The sequence below is a fragment of the Phaseolus vulgaris genome, chromosome 1 (genome assembly GCF_000499845.2).
Source record: "Phaseolus vulgaris cultivar G19833 chromosome 1, P. vulgaris v2.0, whole genome shotgun sequence".
NCBI classification, from domain to species: domain Eukaryota; kingdom Viridiplantae; phylum Streptophyta; class Magnoliopsida; order Fabales; family Fabaceae; genus Phaseolus; species Phaseolus vulgaris.
The window spans coordinates 9746450-9767996 of NC_023759.2; the positions used below are offsets into that span (position 1 = coordinate 9746450).

General features: G+C 34.0%; 2 long non-coding RNA genes across 2 annotated transcripts; both read right to left on the bottom strand.

Annotated features, from left to right (window-relative positions):
- Positions 1-3576: 3576 nt before the first annotated feature.
- LOC137815438 (uncharacterized) lies at positions 3577-4901 on the bottom strand. Its single transcript, XR_011081744.1, has 3 exons — positions 4781-4901; positions 4555-4629; positions 3577-3733 (listed from the first exon to the last, which is right to left on the bottom strand). It is a non-coding gene; the product is annotated as an uncharacterized lncRNA (long non-coding RNA).
- A 4934-nt stretch (positions 4902-9835) lies between these two features.
- Positions 9836-11237, bottom strand: LOC137815439 (uncharacterized). Its single transcript, XR_011081745.1, has 3 exons — positions 11117-11237; positions 10891-10965; positions 9836-10068 (listed from the first exon to the last, which is right to left on the bottom strand). It is a non-coding gene; the product is annotated as an uncharacterized lncRNA (long non-coding RNA).
- Positions 11238-21547: the final 10310 nt, after the last annotated feature.

The window sequence follows — 21547 nt, forward strand, 5'->3', positions numbered from 1 at the left end:
CGTGTACAAAGTTTTTTCACTCAACTTTGAGATGGAGACGTAGGAGGAACGAAGTTAAAGGTGTGGAGGTGGGAGGCATATGGAGTGAGGAACCAAGCACAGTACGCTATGAAGCAAAAAAGATGTTTGACAATAGGTTTAATGCAAGGAAGGACTTAGGGGTAAGACTCGATGCAGTTGAGTTTAAGTCCTTATCTGAGTCAGATAACTTGGGTTTGCTAGAAGGATTTACCGAGAAGAAAATAAGGGATGCAGTGTGGCAGTGTGAAGGTTCAAAAAGCCCAGGACCTGATGGATTCAACTTCACTTTCATTAAGAAGAGTTGGGAGTTTGTGAAGGAAGAGGTTATGGCAGTGATGAAGCAGTTTCACGAAACAGGGTATATTCCGAAGGGATGCAATGCGTCTTTCATTGCACTTGTACCTAAAGTAAAAAATCCTGTCAATCTTGAGCAATACAGACCCATCTCTCTTGTGGGAGCCATCTACAAGATTATATCCAAAGTGCTAGCCGAAAGGATCAAGAAAGTACTCCCCTTGGTCATAGATGAGTGTCAGTCGGCTTTCTTGAAAAACAGAGGGATTTTAGACAGTGTGTTGATGGCTAATGAAGTGATTGAGGATATTAGAAGGGGTGGAAGGAGTGGACTGTGCCTAAAAGTGGATTTTGAAAAAGCTTATGACTCGGTTAGATGGGAGTTCCTTTATGATATGCTACAGAAGATGGGGTTTCATAGTAAGTGGATTAGTTGGATCAGAGGCTGTTTGGAAAGTGCGTCTATATCAGTACTAGTCAATGGGAGTCCGACAGAAGAATTCAAACCAAAAAGAGGGCTAAGACAAGGTGATCCGCTTGCTCCTTTTCTTTTCTTGGTTGTAGCCGAAGGCTTGGCTGGTTTAGTTAGGCAAGCTATGAAGGCTAACATCCTTTCTGGGCTTAAGATTGGTAGAAAAAAGGTGGAGATTAGTATCTTACAATTCGCTGATGACACTTTGTTTCTCTGTGAGGGGACTCATTCAACAATGTAGTAACTTTGAAGGCTATACTCAGGGGGTTTGAGTTAGCCGCAGGCTTAAAGATTAACTTCCACAAGTCTAAGCTTGCTGGAATTAATGTGCATAGAAATAATCTCCTGTGTTATACAAAGACTTTGAATTGTGCTCAGATGGTAGTACCGTTTAAGTATTTGGGGCTAGAGGTGGGAGGCAACCCAAGGAGGAAGAAATTTTGGGAACCGGTAATTAAAAAGATGGAAGGTAGGCTTAGTACATGGAGAAGGAGGTACCTCTCTTTGGCAGGGCGTATCTGTGTAATTAAATCGGTCCTTACAGCAGTCCCTCTATACTACTTATCCTTATTCAGAGCACCGAAATCGGTCTGCAAGAATATTATCAGCATCCAAAGAAGGTTTTTATGGGGATGGGGGAAAGAGAAGAAACCGATCTCTTGGGTGAGTTGGAAAGTCGTATGTAAATCAAAAGAGGAGGGAGGGCTAGGTCTTACAGACATTCGTGAGTTCAATTATGCTATACTGGCAAAGTGGAGGTGGCGGTGGCTATCGGAGGAGGAAGGGAGATGGAAGGATATCCTAGATTCAAAATATGGAGAAGGAAGACAAGTCACACAATCAACTCTAAAATTGCAATCATGGTGGTGGAGGGATATTGATAAAGTGTGTAAGGAGGGAGGAGGAGAAGGGTGGTTCCAAACAGAAATTGGGTGGAGATTAGGTTGTGGTGATAAAGCAAAATTCTGGGAGGACGTATGGATTGGGAACACTAATCTCAAAAATGTCTTCCCTAAACTGTTCTCAATTTCTAGGAATCAGGGACAAAAGGTTGCAGAGGTAGGCACGTGGGAAGGGTCTGACTGGAAGTGGAATCTAAGGTGGAGGCGTGCCAGGTTTGAGTGGAAAACGGTGATGGAAAGGGAACTTGTAGTGCATATCTCCAGGATTACTATGAAAAAGGAAGAGCAAGACACTAGGGTGTGGGGGAATACCGAACAGGGGTGCTTTTCTGTGAAATCAGCCTATGCGACTTTAGCCAAGAGAGGTAAGGGTCATCCTGTTGAAGTCTTTCAGTTGCTGTGGAAGGCTAAGGCCTTTCCCAATGTCTTGACTACCGCATGGAGGGCCTTGCTGGATAGACTACCAACTAGAGAATGCTTGACTAGGAGAGGAGTGATGCTGGACTCTAACCTTTGTGTGTTTTGCCAAATCAAGGTTGAATCTTGTCAACACCTCTTTATGGAGTGTGATGTGGTTGTGCGGGTGTGGGAGTTATGTTATAGGTGGATTGGCATATTATCTGCTCAACATAATGAGTTGAACAACCATTTTGAAAGCTTCTGTCTGGTTCAGCTTAGCAAAAAGCAAAATATGGTTTGGAAAGGAATTTGGGCAGCCCTTGTACGATGCATTTGGGAACATAGGAATGCGGTTGTCTTCAAGCAAAGTGTAGTAGATGCAGAAGAGGTATTACAACAAGCACAGCTCAAGTCGTGGCTTTGGATGAAGAATAAAGCTCACCGGTTTAACTACTCCTTCACAGATTGGATCTTAAATCCAATGCTTTGTATCAAGAGTTATAATAATAGGGACCCCAAGGTAAGGGGCGCGTGAACAATATGATGGCTGCTTGGCCCTGTGTTGGGAGGTTTGTATCTGGTTTCTTGCTAAAAAAGGGTGGTCATTATCACTGTTGTTCTGGTATACAAATTCTTGATACAGGTGTGGAATTACAGAATGACAAAGCTGCGCTGGCTCGGGTTTTTGTAGTCACTGTAGTGATTTTACTTTTGTAGCTTGGCAGCACATAAGGAATGAAGGAATAAAAACTCCATGTTGTTGCAAAGGTAGGGTACTGATAAGGCTGCAAGTGTTAAAATGGGATTCTAGCTCAGTTAGACTAGATGGTTAATGGGTTTTGGAGGATGCCACCTAACTGAAGTCACGAACATGGCAGCGTGGTGAGTTGCTGGAGTGTTAAGGGAGAGTTGATGCATATCATCAACCCTGCTGTAGCAACACTAAACCATGCAGGGGCGGTTGTTGGACAGTACCAGAACATAATCTGGGTTCGCTGCTGCTGATAGGTAGCTTATTAGTTTGCTTGCTCTCTATGGATGGGGTTTTGTGCTGGTCGGTGTAGGGTGAGTAAACACATGTTGCATACATGGGCCCTACCAAACTTAGTGGATACGAGGTAGGAGCATGGGTATATGAAAGGTGCATAAGGTGTGATGCAATTTTGGGCTGGGCAAGGGTAGAAGGACGACGCAACAATGGGTTCTGAAGGAAAACAGAGGAAGAAAAAGAATTGATAAACTGATAATAGCAAGCTGGTTGTTTGCATTGGTGCTGGAGTTTTGATGGTTGGGCTCCAATTGACTGGTTCGAATTTAAAGCAGCAACTGATGAATAGCAGAAGCAAGGAACTGCTGGTTTTTTGTCGTCAGGTGCGAAACATTGGAAGTGGCTGTGAAGATATCACCAAATGCCTACAATCTAGCGTAGAGGAAGATACTATGAGGGAGTGTTGGAGGTTGTAACACCCCATAATTTACATATAACTATTACAATAAAAGTTCTACCAGTTTCTATACAAACTTGGAGTTTTTCAAAACATTCCTAATACATGATTAGGATTTATAGAAATACAAATATTTACATATCCACAGCTCAAAATAAAACTCTGTAACCTCTAAGGCTCTCCTGCACCTGTATGGTCATCTGCTCATGTACATAGTACAGTCATCGCAGTTCAAACACAGCAAGAAAAGCAAGGGTAAGCTACTGAAAATAGAATTTTATAATATACACACTTAAATCCAAAGAGAAAACCAAGTTACATGATCAATTTCTCAAATTACACAATCTTCTTCAATTCCCAACATTAAAACAATCACATAGATCTCACATGGATCTACACATCCAGAATATTCAACAAACAACGTCTTCCGGAAGACCCGTATTAAGTAAGTCCTACCAGAGACTAACACCTGATCCAAAGATTACCAGCGAATCCACAGAAAGGATCAGGGTAAGTTCAATACAACCCAAGTCGTGCATCTCATATGTCACGGTGTGCATGAACTCCCCCATCAGCTTCTCACCACCTGATATCTTAGTCTATGTGACTTAGATCATCAGTGAAGCTCGGAGATCTCTGTTACCACATAGGCATCAATACTTAATACACAACAAACATCAGTCCATACATTATCCCGACATCAATACTTAATACACAACAAACATCAGTCCATACATTATCCCAAATGTATGAATTCAATTTCATACCATTTCGTCATACAATATTATTTCAAAAGTTATCCACAATATTCAAAAGTTTATTTGACATAAAAAAAATACACTTTAATACTAAATCATCAAAACCCAATATTTCCACAAATTTAAATAATATATAAACAAACACACAATATATAAACAAATAACACCCCTGTAAGAGAAATTCAATATTGGGACCACGTCCCTTCCGCATTCAGATCTTCTATCCTAGGGTGCTATTAAAAATTAAATTTAGCTTCCCTTACCTCAATTGCTTGCTTTCCAAGCAACTTTTAGAATTTTATTCCCCACCGTTTGGATAAGCTTCAAGGTTTACGGGCCTAATGCAAATTATCCAAACAAAACAAAGTTTCAGTATATAATAGAATAAGTTGAGAGGATTAAACTTCTCAACTGACCCCACCAAGATTGATGACTAAATCCTAAGGAAAAACAGAGAACAAAGGATATTTAGAGTAAAAATGAACTTACTCTGTTTGAAAATCTGATCGGGTAGAAATGTTCCTTAACTCCTCTGCTACAGCGTGGTATGATCAGATTCTAAAATAGATGAAGATTGGGAGAGAAATTAAGGGAGAGGGAGAGAAGAGAATTGGAGAGAGAGAGAGAGAAAGAAGAAAAGATGGTACTGTGGTGTGAAGAAGAATGTGGCACGTTGTTTCTGTTTCTTTAAAAAAAAGTGTCGTTACATTATCTCCAACTACAAAAATTTTCGTCCTCGAAAATGAACTTACCAAGAAAGAGATTAGGGTATGATGCTCGTATCACTTCTTCAATTTCCCAAGTGGAATCTCCAGAGGTGAGATCCCACAATACTTCCACCATGGGAATACTTCTTCCACGAAGTTGTTTCACTTGTGAATCTAAAATTCTGATTGGCTTCACTTCAAACGATAAATTTTCTTTCACCTGGATGGAATCAGACTCTAGAATGTGGCTAGGATCAGGCACATACTTTCTTAGTTGGGATACATGGAAAATATTGTGAATGTTAGCTAAAGGAGGAGGCAAAGCAATTTCGTAAGCCACAAGGCCTATTCTCCTGAGAATTTGATAAGGTCCTATGAACTTAGGAGTCAATTTCTTGGATTTGAGTGCTCTTCCTACACCAGTGAACGGTGTAACTCTCAAAAAGACATGCTCACCCGCAGAGAATTCTAAAGGTCTTCTTCTTTGATCTGCATAAGATTTTTGCCTGCTGAGAGATGTTTTCAATCTTTCCTGAATCATTTTGACTTTCTCATTGGTTTGTTGTATTAATTCTGGTCCAATTAACACACTCTCACCATCCTGAAACCAGCACAGAGGTGTCCTACACTTTCTTCCGTACAATGCCTCGAAAGGAGCCATTCCTATGCTAGCTTGGTAACTGTTATTGTAAGTGAACTCTACCAATGGTAGAATTTCATCCCAACTGCCCAAATGATCTAACACACAAGTCCTAAGTAAATCCTCTAAGGACTGGATAGTTCTCTCTGATTGTCCATCAGTCTGAGGATGATATGCTGAACTAAGTCTGAGTTTAGTTCCCAAAGCTTCTTGAAGTGTTTGCCAGAATCTGGAGGTGAATCTAGGATCTCTATCTGAAACTATGTTGGAGGGTACACCATGCAATCTGACTATTTCATCTATGTAAATTTGGGCCAACTTTCGCATAGAGATTCTCAAGTCTATAGGTAGGAAGTGTGCCGTCTTTGTCAACCTGTCCACTATGACCCAAACAGAGTCATGCTTCCTCAAAGTATGTGGTAAGTGGGTAACAAAATCCATTGAGATACTATCCCACTTCCACACTGGAATGTCTAACTGAGTTAACATGCCTCCAGGTCGTTGATGTTCAATCTTTGATTTCTGACAAGTCAAGCAAGCAGCTACAAACTTGGCCACATCATTCTTCATGCCATGCCACCAATAAGACTTCTTGAGATCTTGATACATCTTGGTCATCCCTGGGTGTAAACTGAGTTTGCTTTTATGACCTTCAGATAAAACTGTTTGCTTTAGTTCATTATCCTCTGGTATACATATTCTATTTTTGAATCTCAAAATACCATCCACTCCTAAAGAGAAGTCTTTAGCTTTTTCAATATTTAATAAGCCCATGAAGTTCTTCAATTTTGAATCTTCCAACTGCTTCTCCTTCACCTTCTCCAAAAATTCATTAGTTATAACAAGTGTATTACAACTAATGCAATTTGAAGACATGGAAACCTTCAAATTCATACTCCTGAAATCTTCAATCAATGCTAACTCTCTAATCATAAGCGAAGACATTTGTATCTTTTTACGACTCAACGCATCTGCAACAACATTTGCCTTCCCAGGATGGTATATTAGCTGGAAATCATACTCTTTTAAAAATTCAATCCATCTCCTCTGCCTCATATTTAACTCCTTCTGATCAAACAAATACTTCAAGCTTTTATGATCACTGAACACATTAAAACTAACTCCGTAAAGAAAATGTCTCCATATTTTTAAAGCAAAGACAACTGCTGCCAATTCTAGATCATGAGTTGGATAATTTCTTTCATGCACCTTTAACTGACGAGAAGCGTAGGCAACAACTTTCTTATTCTGCATTAGAACACAACCCAATCCCTGATAGGAAGCATCACAGAAAACTTCAAAAGACTGATTGGTATCAGGGATTGTCAATATAGGAGCATTAGTCAACCTTCTTTTCAACTCTTCAAAGCTTTTCTCACATTGTTCAGTCCATGCAAAAGGATGATCCTTTCTAGTCAATTGGGTCAAAGGAGCCACTATTTTAGAAAAACCTTTTATAAATCTCCTGTAATATCCTGCTAACCCGACAAAGCTTCTAATTTCAGTAACTGTTTTAGGACGTTCCCACTGAAGTACAACCTCCACTTTAGAAGGATCTACTGATATTCCCTGTGCAGAGATGACATGTCCTAAAAATTGTATTTCTGACATCCAGAAGTCACATTTTGAAAGTTTAGCATATAACTGTTTTTCTCTCAAAATGTTCAGGATGGTTCTAAGATGTTCTGCATGTTCTTCCCTTGTACGAGAATAGATCAAGATGTCATCGATGAACACTACCACAAACTTATCAAGAAAAGGTCTGAATATCCGATTCATATAATCCATGAAAATAGCTGGAGCATTAGTCACCCCAAATGGCATAACCAGAAATTCATAGTGACCATACCTTGATCTAAAAGCAGTCTTCTGAACATCTCCTGCTTTCACTGGAATTTGGTGATAACCTGAGCGCAAATCTATCTTAGAAAAGACAACTGCCCCATGCAACTGATCCATCAAGTCATCAATTCTAGGAAGAGGATATTTATTCTTTATTGTTAACTTGTTTAATTGTCTGTAATCTATGCATAGACGTGACGAACCATCTTTCTTCTTCACTAATAGCACTGGAGCTCCCCATGGAGAAACACTAGGTCGAATGAATTGCTTCTCCAATAAGTCTTCTAGTTGTTTCTTCAATTCAGCTAACTCCGCTGGTGCCATCCGATATGGAGAAATTAACACAGGGCCTGCTCCGGGAATCAAGTCTATTGCAAACTCTATCTCTCTTTTAGGTGGAAGTCCAGGAATCTCATCAGGAAATACATCCATAAACTCCTGAACTACAAACATATCTTTTTGTACTTTATCAGTAACTATAGAACAAGCCAAGAGCATAAAACATTCTGCACCTTCTCGTATCTCTCTCTCAAACTGATGAGCTGAGATAACCTGCATTCCTTCTAATTTAGGGAAAATTAACTTCTTCCGACCACAATCTATAAGGATATGATAAGCAGACAACCAATCCATTCCCAAGATAACCTCCAAATCTTTTAGAGGTATACAAATCATGTTGATCTTGTATCTCTGCCCATCTATAATTACTGGACACTCAGCACACATGGAAGAAGTTACTATAATACCTTCTGTTGGTGTAGATACCACCAACTCAAATTCTAATTCTCGGACTGGCAACTTAAGTTTCTTAGCACAATCAAAAGATATAAAAGAATGGGTTGCCCCAGAATCAAACAATACAGATAATTGTGTTCCAAGGATAGAACAAATACCTCTAACAAGGCTATCAGACTGTGAAGCTTCAACTCCACTAATAGCAAAAACTCTGCCAGCAGCTTTGGGTTTTTTATTACTATTTTGTTGTACTTGCTGCACTCCGCCAGAATTTGGAGCTCCCAATTGGACACGACAGTCTTTTGTTGCATGACCATACCTGTGACATCTATCACATGTCACATTTGACACTGGATGAGGGCAAAATCTAACAACATGTGGCCCACCGCATCGAAAACATTTGAAACTAGGTGGTGATTGAGAACTGAGTCTTCCACAGCTATAAGATTGAGGTCTGAAATAAGGTTTCTTTCTATCTTCATATTTAGGCATGCTTTTAGAAGGTCCTCCCACTTGAGGCTTAGCAAGTCTGCTACTATTTTTCAAACTCTCCACTACTTTTGCTTTCTCCACTAGAGCAGGGAAATCTCTAATGGACATAGGAATCACCACTTCTTTAAGTTCTTGCTTCAACCCAAATTCAAATTTTCTACATCTCCAAGCTTCAGTCATGGTCTGGGTGTAGAATCTAGCTAGGTGTTTGAACCTAGTAGCATATTCAGTGACTGAAAGATTTCCTTGTTCCAGCTGCATGAATTCAATTTCTTTTGCATACCTGACACTATCAGGAAAATACTCCTCCAGGAATCTTACTTTGAAGTTCTCCCAAGTGGCATCTTCTCCTTTGTCTTCCATCATTTGTTTCATGCCTATCCACCAGAATTTAGCTTCTTCAGTTAGTACATAAATGGCATAGGATAACTTTCTCTTTTCCGGGCATTGAGTAGCTTCAAAGATTCTTTCTATGTCTCTCACCCACTGGTCTGCTCCATCTGGATTTACCTTGCCATTAAATTTGGGTGGATTGTGTCTCAGAAAATCCTCCAGACTAAAGGTATGGGGTTGTTGATGAAGCTGAGATGCTTCTGCTGCTAATCTAGCTGTTTCTAATTGATGAAGGGCGGCCTGATGCTGTTGTGCCATAGTAGCACTCTGTTGTTGCAAGGCTGTTGCCATCATCTCTATTGCCCGAGCTAAGTTGGGTATATCTACTGGTGGAGGAGGAGTAGGTGGTCTACGTGCCATCTACTAAGCACATAAAGAATTGGATTAGAAATTACTAAACATTTTCAACTACATCTTTAAGACAAATTAACTTCAAAGAAATAATCATACGAAACAAGTAAAAACCAATCAAAACTTATCCCTAAAATGTACTCTAGCTACTTAGAATTAAGATAGAAAATAATCTTGATCTAGTCATGAGTGTGCACCCTCACCACTCTATCAAGATTCTTTTCATTCTTAATACTTTCATCTTTATTCATAACAATTAACTTGACTCGAACACAACAAGATTTCAAGAAAAAACTTTGTCAAACATCTTATTAGAAACTTTTAACTAAGTCTTGAGGCTAGATGTAACCAAAAATCTACACGCAGGAGAAACAGAATAAACCCACTACCCTCAGGTTATCCTAAGGATGAACCGCTCTGATACCATTAAATGTAACACCCCATAATTTACATATAACTATTACAATAAAAGTTCTACCAGTTTCTATACAAACTTGGAGTTTTTCAAAACATTCCTAATACATGATTAGGATTTATAGAAATACAAATATTTACATATCCACAGCTCAAAATAAAACTATGTAACCTCTAAGGCTCTCCTGCACCTGTATGGTCATCTGCTCATGTACATAGTACAGTCATCGCAGTTCAAACACAGCAAGAAAAGCAAGGGTAAGCTACTGAAAATAGAATTTTATAATATACACACTTAAATCCAAAGAGAAAACCAAGTTACATGATCAATTTCTCAAATTACACAATCTTCTTCAATTCCCAACATTAAAACAATCACATAGATCTCACATGGATCTACACATCCAGAATATTCAACAAACAACGTCTTCCGGAAGACCCGTATTAAGTAAGTCCTACCAGAGACTAACACCTGATCCAAAGATTACCAGCGAATCCAACAGAAAGGATCAGGGTAAGTTCAATACAACCCAAGTCGTGCATCTCATATGTCACGGTGTGCATGAACTCCCCCATCAGCTTCTCACCACCTGATATCTTAGTCTATGTGACTTAGATCATCAGTGAAGCTCGGAGATCTCTGTTACCACATAGGCATCAATACTTAATACACAACAAACATCAGTCCATACATTATCCCGACATCAATACTTAATACACAACAAACATCAGTCCATACATTATCCCAAATGTATGAATTCAATTTCATACCATTTCGTCATACAATATTATTTCAAAAGTTATCCACAATATTCAAAAGTTTATTTGACATAAAAAAAGTACACTTTAATACTAAATCATCAAAACCCAATATTTCCACAAATTTAAATAATATATAAACAAACACACAATATATAAACAAATAACACCCCTGTAAGAGAAATTCAATATTGGGACCACGTCCCTTCCGCATTCAGATCTTCTATCCTAGGGTGCTATTAAAAATTAAATTTAGCTTCCCTTACCTCAATTGCTTGCTTTCCAAGCAACTTTTAGAATTTTATTCCCCACCGTTTGGATAAGCTTCAAGGTTTACGGGCCTAATGCAAATTATCCAAACAGAACAAAGTTTCAGTATATAATAGAATAAGTTGAGAGGATTAAACTTCTCAACTGACCCCACCAAGATTGATGACTAAATCCTAAGGAAAAACAGAGAACAAAGGATATTTAGAGTAAAAGTGAACTTACTCTGTTTGAAAATCTGATCGGGTAGAAATGTTCCTTAACTCCTCTGCTACAGCGTGGTATGATCAGATTCTAAAATAGATGAAGATTGGGAGAGAAATTAAGGGAGAGGGAGAGAAGAGAATTGGAGAGAGAGAGAGAAAGAAGAAAAGATGGTACTATGGTGTGAAGAAGAATGTGGCACGTTGTTTCTGTTTCTTTAAAAAAAAGTGTCGTTACAGAGGTCTTTCACACTATTGGGTGTTTTTCTTTTTTGTTGTTCGATAGAGCCAAGCACTAGTGTAAGACTTCTAATTTTTCTGTAATTATCAGCATTGCATTTTTTTCCCTTTGTGGGATGGAATTACTGTGCGATCTGATAAGTGTAAAAGGGTTGGGATACCCCTTTTGTATCCCTTTAATTTATATTCATTCTTTGCTGATAAAAAAAAAGTATGAGAACTTGATACTTATACACATAAGCTTATTGGTTCATAAAAAGAATTATAGATGACAATGAGAAATTTCTGTTGTGTGGATATATATACTTATAGAAATTTTGAAATAATTTGGTTATGTAAACTTCTTAGATGTTATAAACTTGTGTTTTAAGTTTGGGTAGAGTTAAAGATATACTAAAAAAACGTAAAAACACATAGTAATAATTTAAAAAAATCTTATGTAAGATACTTCACAAAACATATTATGATTAAGAAAAAGTAGAGCATAAATAAATTAAAAGGAAATTAATATTATTGTATCAATTAATAAGGATATATATATATATATATATAAATAAATAAATGAGATTCTTCATTATAACCGTTTTTTGGTGTACAAATTTTTTTTTCCGATTCTATCCTTATTTAATATCTTATTTTATTAATGCAATAGAGTATTTTGTCATTTCATATGAATTACTTAAAAAATAAAATTATTTTTAAATTAATATTAATGTACATTTTTTTATATGATTCCCCTCACTTTTTTCTTAATTCCTTATTTTAATACAACAACAGGAAGAAAGAGAAAACATACTCTTACCCATTTCCACATCAAATCTCACATATCAAATAAAATAACTTCCATTTTCAATCATTCTCTACACTCAATTTTTTTTTTCAATTTTAACTCGTCTAAAATTATTTTTATATGTATATTAAATTTCAATTATGGACTCTATATCATATTTAGCATATTTCTCTATACGAAGTGAATTGATTTAACTTAATGAAAAGATGATGAAGTTGTTAATATATGTGATTGATTTAATTCAATTGATAGATGTTGGTAGTTTTTTTTTTTTTTGTAAAGTTAAAATTCTCCTTGATATATATTTTAAAATATAAATTAGGTAACAAAAATGTAAATATATATATATATATATATAGTTTCTAATGGTAAGATTGTTAATTTATCTATATAATAGAAATTACAAATATGAAGTAGTTATAGAAAAATATACTATTTTTTATTTTAGTATTTTAAAAAAAGTTTATGGTTATAAAAATAAAAGATCTAATCTAAATTGAATTGGAAAATATTATTTACTTTGACTAAATGTTATGTTTAATTAAAATAAAACTAAATTTAATAGTTAATAGTTTTACATTTTAAATAAAATTAAAGTATTTTTAATAAATTATGTTGGTTAACTTAAATAAACCTTCATTTAAATTCACAATTATTATAAATAAAGGTTGAGTGGGTCCTGAAAATATTTTTTTTTAAATAATATGTTTATCTTTTTTAGGTAAGAAAACATAGATATATATAAAGTAATTTACAATTTCGAAACATTTTGTAGAGAACAAATATACATATTTACATTTTTATTACCATGTTTTCAAAATTATAGATATAATACAATTAAATATAAAAACAATTTTTAATAAATATATATGTTTTAGTCGTTAACTAACTCTAAATGTATAATATTATAGTTTAATGTAATAAATACAAAAAAAAATCAATATAAAATTTGAACTAAAGTAATTAATTAAGAAATTAATAAAATATAAAATTCATCAAAAATTTAATTTTAATTGATTTATGAGTATTTAAAATGATTTTAAAATTTAAAAAAAAAAAATGATTTTAAAATATTTCTCTTTTTGAATTGATTCAATTTTGAATATTTTACTCTCTTTTTTCAATCATAATTAAATATTCACGGTTGACTGACAAGTTCTGATACTATCTATCTTTGGAATTTGTTCTTCCCTTTGTGTTGGAACGCAACTCCGTTGAGACAGAGGGGGCCCTACCTGTTGATTGCACTTCAATGATCAAGACGGTACATGACTTATAAGAAACGAGGAGTAACAAGTTTCAGTCTTAGAAACAGCGTACCTTAACCTGGGATCTCAAGTCCCTTTTATAGTTTACCTCTTGTAACAACTTTCTATCACGAAAATATAATCTCAACTAAAAGCATATTCAACAGGAAAATATTATGCTAAAGGGCACACTCTCAGGGTGCTACATCAGATCGGAATCTTTCCTCTAGGGAGTGCATAAAATAATAACAGAATAACCACCAGGTACCAACTCATGTACCAGCATTAGGGATCCAATCTATTTAAGTAGCCACCCTCAGCGTAGCGCTACGGTCCTCTTCTGAATACATGCAACCTAACCTTTAGTGCCCTAGCACACATGGACTTAGGTTTAAAAGAAAATATTTACTTAAGCTAGACTCCCTGCGCATTAAGCACACCCCTAGGTCCAAAACTACCCCTCGCTAGCCACCTAGGTTTTATGCACAAAGGGACTAATACGAAAAAGGGACTAATACATACATCTGGGGCCCAATCACATGGCTCGCCAATTTGGCCCAAGAACCGAGTTGACCTGTCTATGGCAGGTGCCGAGGTCCAATCACTGAGCGTTGAGCTTTGAGCGCTCTGGTCCAGTACATTCACCTTAAAACCTATAGTTTTTAAATGAGAGATTTAATTCAACTTTTCTTAGGAAATTGGGGTTTTAGAAAAATCACATAGAAGAAGGGGAAACAATTTGGGTATTTGTGGATTCCATCGCTCTCCACTAACACGAAAAGCCTCACTTTTGAATTCGTTCAACGGTGTTGGAGATACCCACATTGTTCTTCTCCAAGGACAAAGGGTCAAGTTTGAGCCTTTCGAGGAATTTTCCTGAGATGTCATCCACGCGTGCGATGGCGCCACCGATCAAAACGACCGTGTGGTGGTCGCAACGGTGGAACCAGGACAACACGATGATGTCGAGGAGGTTGTCAGCTAGAAAGACTCCGCGGTGAGGTCGAAGTCACAATAGACCTTGACCGGTAAGGAGCACGTAATTCAAAATGTTGGTGATGGACTTGACCAAACTGTGTTCTTCGAGAATTTCAATGACGTTGCTAAACATCCCAAAAATAATTCCCATTATTATAATACAATTTTTATAGATTTTTATTCAAGCTTAGAGTTTTCTAGAACATTCATAATGCATGATTAGTACTTATAGAAATATAAATATTTACAATTCATAACTCAAAACAAACTTTAAAGCCTTCCAGGCTCTCTTGCACCTGTATTATCATCTGCTTGTGTACATATCGTGTACATAGTACAGTCATCGCAGTTCAAACACAACAAGAAAAGCAAGGGTAAGCTAGTAAAAATAAAATTTTATAATATATACAATTAAATTAAAAGAGAAAACCAAATTACATGGATCAATTTCTCAATTATTCAATCTTCTTCAAATTCCAACATAAAAATCACATAGATCTCAATGGATTTACACATCCATGATATTCAACAAACAGAATAACAACTGACGCCTTCCGGAAGACCCATATTAAGTAAGTCCTACCAGAGACTAACACATGATCCAAAGATTACCAGCAAATCCAACAGAAAGGATTAGGGTAAGTTCAATACAACCCAAGTCGTGCATCTCATATGTCACGGTGTGCATGAACTCCTCTATCAGCTTCTCACCACCTAATATCTTAGTTTATGTGACTTAGATCATCAGTGAAGCTCGAAGATCTTTGTTACCACATAAGCATCAATACTTAATACACAAACCAATATTAGTCCATACATTATCCAAAATGTATGAATTCAATTCCATACCATTTTCATCATTCAAAATGTGGTTCACAACATTCAAAAGTCTATTTAACATAAAAAAAACAACACTTAAATACTAAACCATCAAAATCTAATATTTTTGCGAGTTTAAATAATATATAAACAAATAACATAATATATAACCTCACATCATCCCTACAAGAGAAATTGAATATTGGGACCACGTCTCCTCCACATTCAGATCTTCTAGCTTAGGGTGCTATTAAAAATTAATGTTAGTTTCCCTTATCTTAATTTCTTGTTTTCCAGGCAACCTCTAGAATTTTAGTCTCTAAGTGTGGATAAGCTTCAAAATACAAGGGTCTAATACAAGTTATCCAAATATAACAAAAATTTAGTATATAATAGAATAAGTTGAGAGGATTCCTTTTCTCAATTGACCCCACTAAGATTGATGACTAAATCATAGAGGAAAACAGAGAATAAGGGATCTCTATAGTAAAAATGAACTTACTCTGTTTGAAAATCTGATCGGATAGAAATTTAGTTTGAATCTTCAACTACAACATGGTGTGATCAGATTTTGGAACAAATGAGCTATGGGAGAGAAATTGAAGAGAGAAGGAAGAGGGAGAGAGAAAAAGGGAAAAAAAGGTGTGGGGGCAGGGACGCTTTTTTCTTTTACGACTGTTACAATGAAAATGAGTGATCTTTCTAAAGCAGAAATGGAGGCCATTAGAGGTGTCATTGTGTTACTCTTGTTTATCTTTGAAATTGAGTGGATGATAAATGATAAAAACTGTTTATTGACAAGAATAATGACGAAATGACAAATGATTATTGTAATTTTAAAATTTATTAAAAAATAAAATAATAAAAAGACATATAATAACATGAGAAAAATTTATAAGAAAGAATCCTATAGGTATAGATGAATCAATATAACATATCTTTTAACTTTTGTTAAGAAATATTTTAAAAATAAATAAATAAAGTGTTTTTCATAATTCAAAAAAAATATATTGTAACTTGATTTAAGCCATAAAAAAGTTTTAAATTTTAGTTTAATTTTATTTTTTCTACAACTACTTCTTTAAAACATTATCCAAACGTAGGCAAGATTGCATTTACTTTGCTAATTAGCATCCCACCAATGTATATACATTAATGAGAAGAGAATCCAACTTTCTCTAAATTCTTAAATGTCAACGTCTATCATATAATGAAATGCTTGATGAAATAAGATATATATGTTGAGTCAACTACTTCAATAAACATAAGCAATTAATCAAATAAATTTAAGTTAATGATGTGGAAATATCATGTTGGAAATTTCAAGAAACAGCATCTATCAATTTTTAAAATGCCTCAAGTTGTCATAATTTTCCTCAGTGACCCTGCCACATTTCCTCTTTCCTCATTTTTCCAGAAAAATAATTTCATTATTCATCATAAGATCAGTGCTGATTGATGGTGAATCTGTAGACTTTGACTTCATAACTGAAAACTTGAAATGTTCAACCCTATCCACATGTGAGCAACAGGCTCAACCCAAATGCTGAAATAATTAATTAGGAACGCATTTATTTATTTATTTATTTTTATTTATTTATTTATTTTTATTTTTTTTTTAACTGTATCAAAGTTTAAAATAATACAAATAATTTTATTATTATTTATGTTCTTATTTGTACCGGTATGGGCGAGGTCGAGGTCCACCTGACCGAGACCAGGGGAACTTGGCCGAGAGGCCGAGACCTTGGAAGGCTTGGCCGAGACGACAGAGGGGTCGAGACCTTAGAAGACTTGGCCGAGAAGCCGAGACCTTGGAAGGCTTGGCCGAGACGACCGAGAGGCCGAGACCTTAGAAGACTTGGTCGAGACGACCGAGAGGCCGAGACCTTAGAAGACTTGGCCGAGATGACCGAGACCACTGGAATATGGCCGATGGCCGACCCATGCCATGATGATTTGCTCGACGGCCGACCCCTATTACAGTTAACGTTCAAACCAAGATTAGTGAAGTTAATCTATCATTAAGAATTAGGTAATGCAAACCTAAGAGGTGTCCACCTCGATAAATGGGCCCAACAAGGTAGGCCCACTAGAATAATATAAATAGTACGCATCCCAAGGAGTAAGGTACGTCATTTATTACTGTTCACCTACCTGAGAGCTGACCACCCGCTTTACTGACTTGAGCGTCGGAGTGCCTTCGCAGGTACCCCCACCATCCCGTGTTCACCCGACGACCGAGTCCCGAGTACCGAAGGATAAGCAGGAAGACGAGAAGAATCCCAGTTCATCACCCAGTCACCTGCCCGACCGAAGAAAGGAGAAGAAGACTTCAATAGTTATCTAGGTCCCATCTCCCTAGCAGGAACATTATCCTTCGCCAAATCTTTAATTAGTTTATATATACTGTGATATAAAATAAAAATGATAAAGTAGAAAATATAAATATTTTATTCTAGAAAAAAAATTATATTGATTTTTTTAAAAAGAAGCTTAATAGGGTTCCCCTATGTTCGGTTGCAAGAAAGAAAAATGAAAGATACTGTAAAAAAGTAGAGTAAAAAATATCTATTCATTTGAGGAAAAAATGACATGAAAATAAAGGAAGTATTGTCATTTAAAAATAATAAATGGATAAATTAAAGCTAAAGAATTGATTTACAAAATTACACATTTTTTTATGCGGCTGAGGGGTAGTTTTGGAATCAGATTTGTTTATTCTTTTCATTATTTATTTTTATATTTAATTGAAAAATTAAATATTTGTGACCGAGTGACATCTTTTTTTGTCATGTTCCTTATTTAACAAAGACAAATGATTTCTTTCAACTTGTTTTCTTATGTTAATTATTTTTTACTCAGCACTCCTTTTTTTTTATTCTGATCTAAATGATAATTTTTTAAAATATATTTAAAAAAGTAATAGATGGAATAATTGTTAATCTAGAACCTTCTGCATATAATGGTAGATTTGTCGTTGGGTTGCTCAACAAGTTGTTATGAGACGGAATACCATCCAACAAAACAATGATTGTCACCCAATAATCAGTAAAAAAACACCAAAAAAATGTTAACGTGTGGTGCTAGTGTATAAACTTTTCTTAATTAGTTAGAAAAATACAAAACCTTAAGAAAATAAATTAGGGAAAACTACCCAAAAAGAGAAAAAGTGATTAGTTAATTAAATTTTGCACTTAAAATATATTTTTTATATAACTTAAAATTCTTCAATTTCGATTTTAGTGCTTATATTTGAAATTATTGTCCATTGAGAATTTAATTTTAATTTTTTATAAATTATTTTTAAAAATTTTACTCTTCAAAAATTTAAATCATTATCTTTTTTTTTTCTAGTTTGGTTGTTTCTAACTACTTTCTAAATACTTAAATTTAGAGTGTTTTATGGTTGATATGAATATTAGAGTGAATTGAGTTTAATAGTCAACAACTTTATGGATTGATTACAAAACTAGAAACAAAGTATTTATTAGTGTATTATTTAGTTTATTTTATAGTGTAAATAATATATGTGAATATTTTTTTTCTTATTTAGAGTTATTTAAAGAGTTATAAAAACTTATAAATACATAATATAATTAAAGGGAGTGTGCATTTTTTTACTCATCATACATAAGAGTCTAGCTCACGAAAGACCTAAAGCTTGTTTACAACGACTCGAACCCAAATTTCTTGGTTACCAAAGAAGCTTTAACCACTAAATCAAACAAATTCTTTTGTCATATTATAATTTTAATTATACTTATTATTATTATTATCATTTATATTATTAAAATTATTAACATTAATAATATTATTAACTATTGTTAATATTGTTAATATTATAAATATTAATATCATATTATTAATATAATTTATATTATTAAAATTATTAACATTCATAATATTATTAACTATTTTTAATATCATTTATATTATTCATATTATTAATATTTTTAATATTATTAAATACTGTTCATATTATTAAATACTGTAAATATTATTAAATATTATAAACATTATAAATTTATTATTATTAAAAATATTATTAAATATTATTAAGTATAGTTAATATTATTAAATATTGTAAATATTATTAAATATTGTAAATATTATTAATATTTTAAATATTATTAGTTTTATAAATATTAATAATAATAATACTTATATTACTGATAATAATAATATTAATATTTGTATTAATATTAATAATTTAATAATATTATTAGTAATTTATTACTAATAATATTATTAAATTATTAATATTAATAAAAATATTAATATTAATATTATTATTGTCAGTAATATCAATATTATTATTACTACAATTATTAAAAATATTTAATCCAAATCCGTATGTAAAAATATGTATGTAATGCTCACTTTACATACGAATCCAAATCCGTATATAAAAATTCGTATGTAACGCTGACTTTACATATGAATCTAAATCCGTATATAATGCTCACTTTACATACGGATTCAGATCCGTATGTAAAAATTCATATGTAAAAATTCGTATGTAATGCTGATTTTACATACGGATCTAAATCCGTATGTACAAATCCGTATGTAACGTCACTTTACATACAAATTCAAATCCGTATGTAAAATCCGTATGTAATGTTCAATTTACATACGGATTTGAATCCGTATATAATAATCGGTATGTAAATAACAAATTTCTCGTAGTGAAAGACCACAAGGGTTTTTCTCACTTGAGAGGACTAGCGTCTTACAATGCATATAAAGATATGAAGTCTTTTCTAGTTTGCTATGTGAATACAATAGTGTTCTCTATAAAACTTAAAAACACAAAAAGATTTAAGCAGTGTTTTGGAACTTAGCAATTTATCTCTTCTCTATTTTCTTATTCAAAGGATAACTTTATATAGGACTTGGAAGAAAGAGTCGTTGCAAATTCTTTTCTTATTATTGAGAGATTTTGAACTCCGATAGCTTTATCTTCCTTTGTCTGACGAGTGTGGTTGTAGAGGTGCATTGAATTAAATGACAATCTTATCTTCTAGAAATATATGATAGTTGACAATACTTATCAGCACTAGGGCGTAGACATTTTTACTCAGAACAAAGTAAAAGCAAAGATAGATAGCTTGACTAGAGTTAATGTAAGCTTGTGCCATGATGATTATTGAAACAAAATAGCTTTAGCTTGTATCCTAAGCGATTTTGATGTAGACTTATAATTTGCATACCATCTAGGTAGATAGAAGACAAAGACATTCCTTGCAACATAGAAATAAAATTCAAGAATATTTTTGTTAGGTATAATGTATGCTGAAAGACTGCGTTTGCTAATTGTCTGTTAGGGGTTTCACTTATCCAAAAAAATGAAGACTACAAGGTGTTGTATCGTTTGTGAGACAAATACTTGTGTCTTACACGATCTGTTGTTTTTCATAATTCATCATCTTATGGACAAAGTATCTTCATGTTACACTTTGTTGTGACAAACACTAAATCAAAACTACGAGACTAGTGAATTTTACTCTAACATTAAGTTTGTAAGAGATAATAAAAGGATAAATCATCTAGGTGATTATAAAACTTAATTCTGTAATTTACACATGAAAGGTTTTTAATGGAATGGAAGAAAAAAAAATTAATCAAGTTTATCCCTTATATTAAATTCGTCATGTCATGAACAATAATTAGGGGTAAAAAATATTTTTGTTCTTATCCGAGTAATTGAATCTTATGAGAAAGAGACCTAATTTTGTAGTCTTGTCAATTCGTTTTTTGAAACTTTGATCAATCTTATGATAGGTAGATTTTTCAAAAGATATATGATAAGACTCAAGATAATTTTACATCCCTTTATTTGGTCTAAGTTTTTGTGTAACTTTCATACTTAGTTTAAATAAACTTACTCTATTAAATTAACTATTCGAGTGTGTGATTCATACAAAACTTCATTTCACCAATGCATTTCGTTTGTTCACGTGACAAATCCTCCATCTTGAATCCAAATCATATTTTCATAATGTGTAAGATGAGATTGTGATTTTGCTTTGTCTTACATGATTTATATTGGATTAAGCATGTGAAACTAAGTCTTGGATTCATCAATCTTGCAAAATTTCATGAAACTAAGGATAAGACGAAGACTCAAGTCCATTTGTCCTTTAGAATCCACTAGACGAAACTTCAAGTTGTCAAAACTTTAGAATTTGTCAAGAGTTAGAAAAAAATCATCAATCTGATAACCATATTTGACCATATTTAAGTTGAAATCTTTAGTTTATTAACTAGCATATCGGATGTAACTTTCTAGGCAAATTCTCTTTTTCTCTAAATGATTTAAATCCAAAACATATACGATAAATTATCCAAAAATTTTAATATTAAACAATATTAT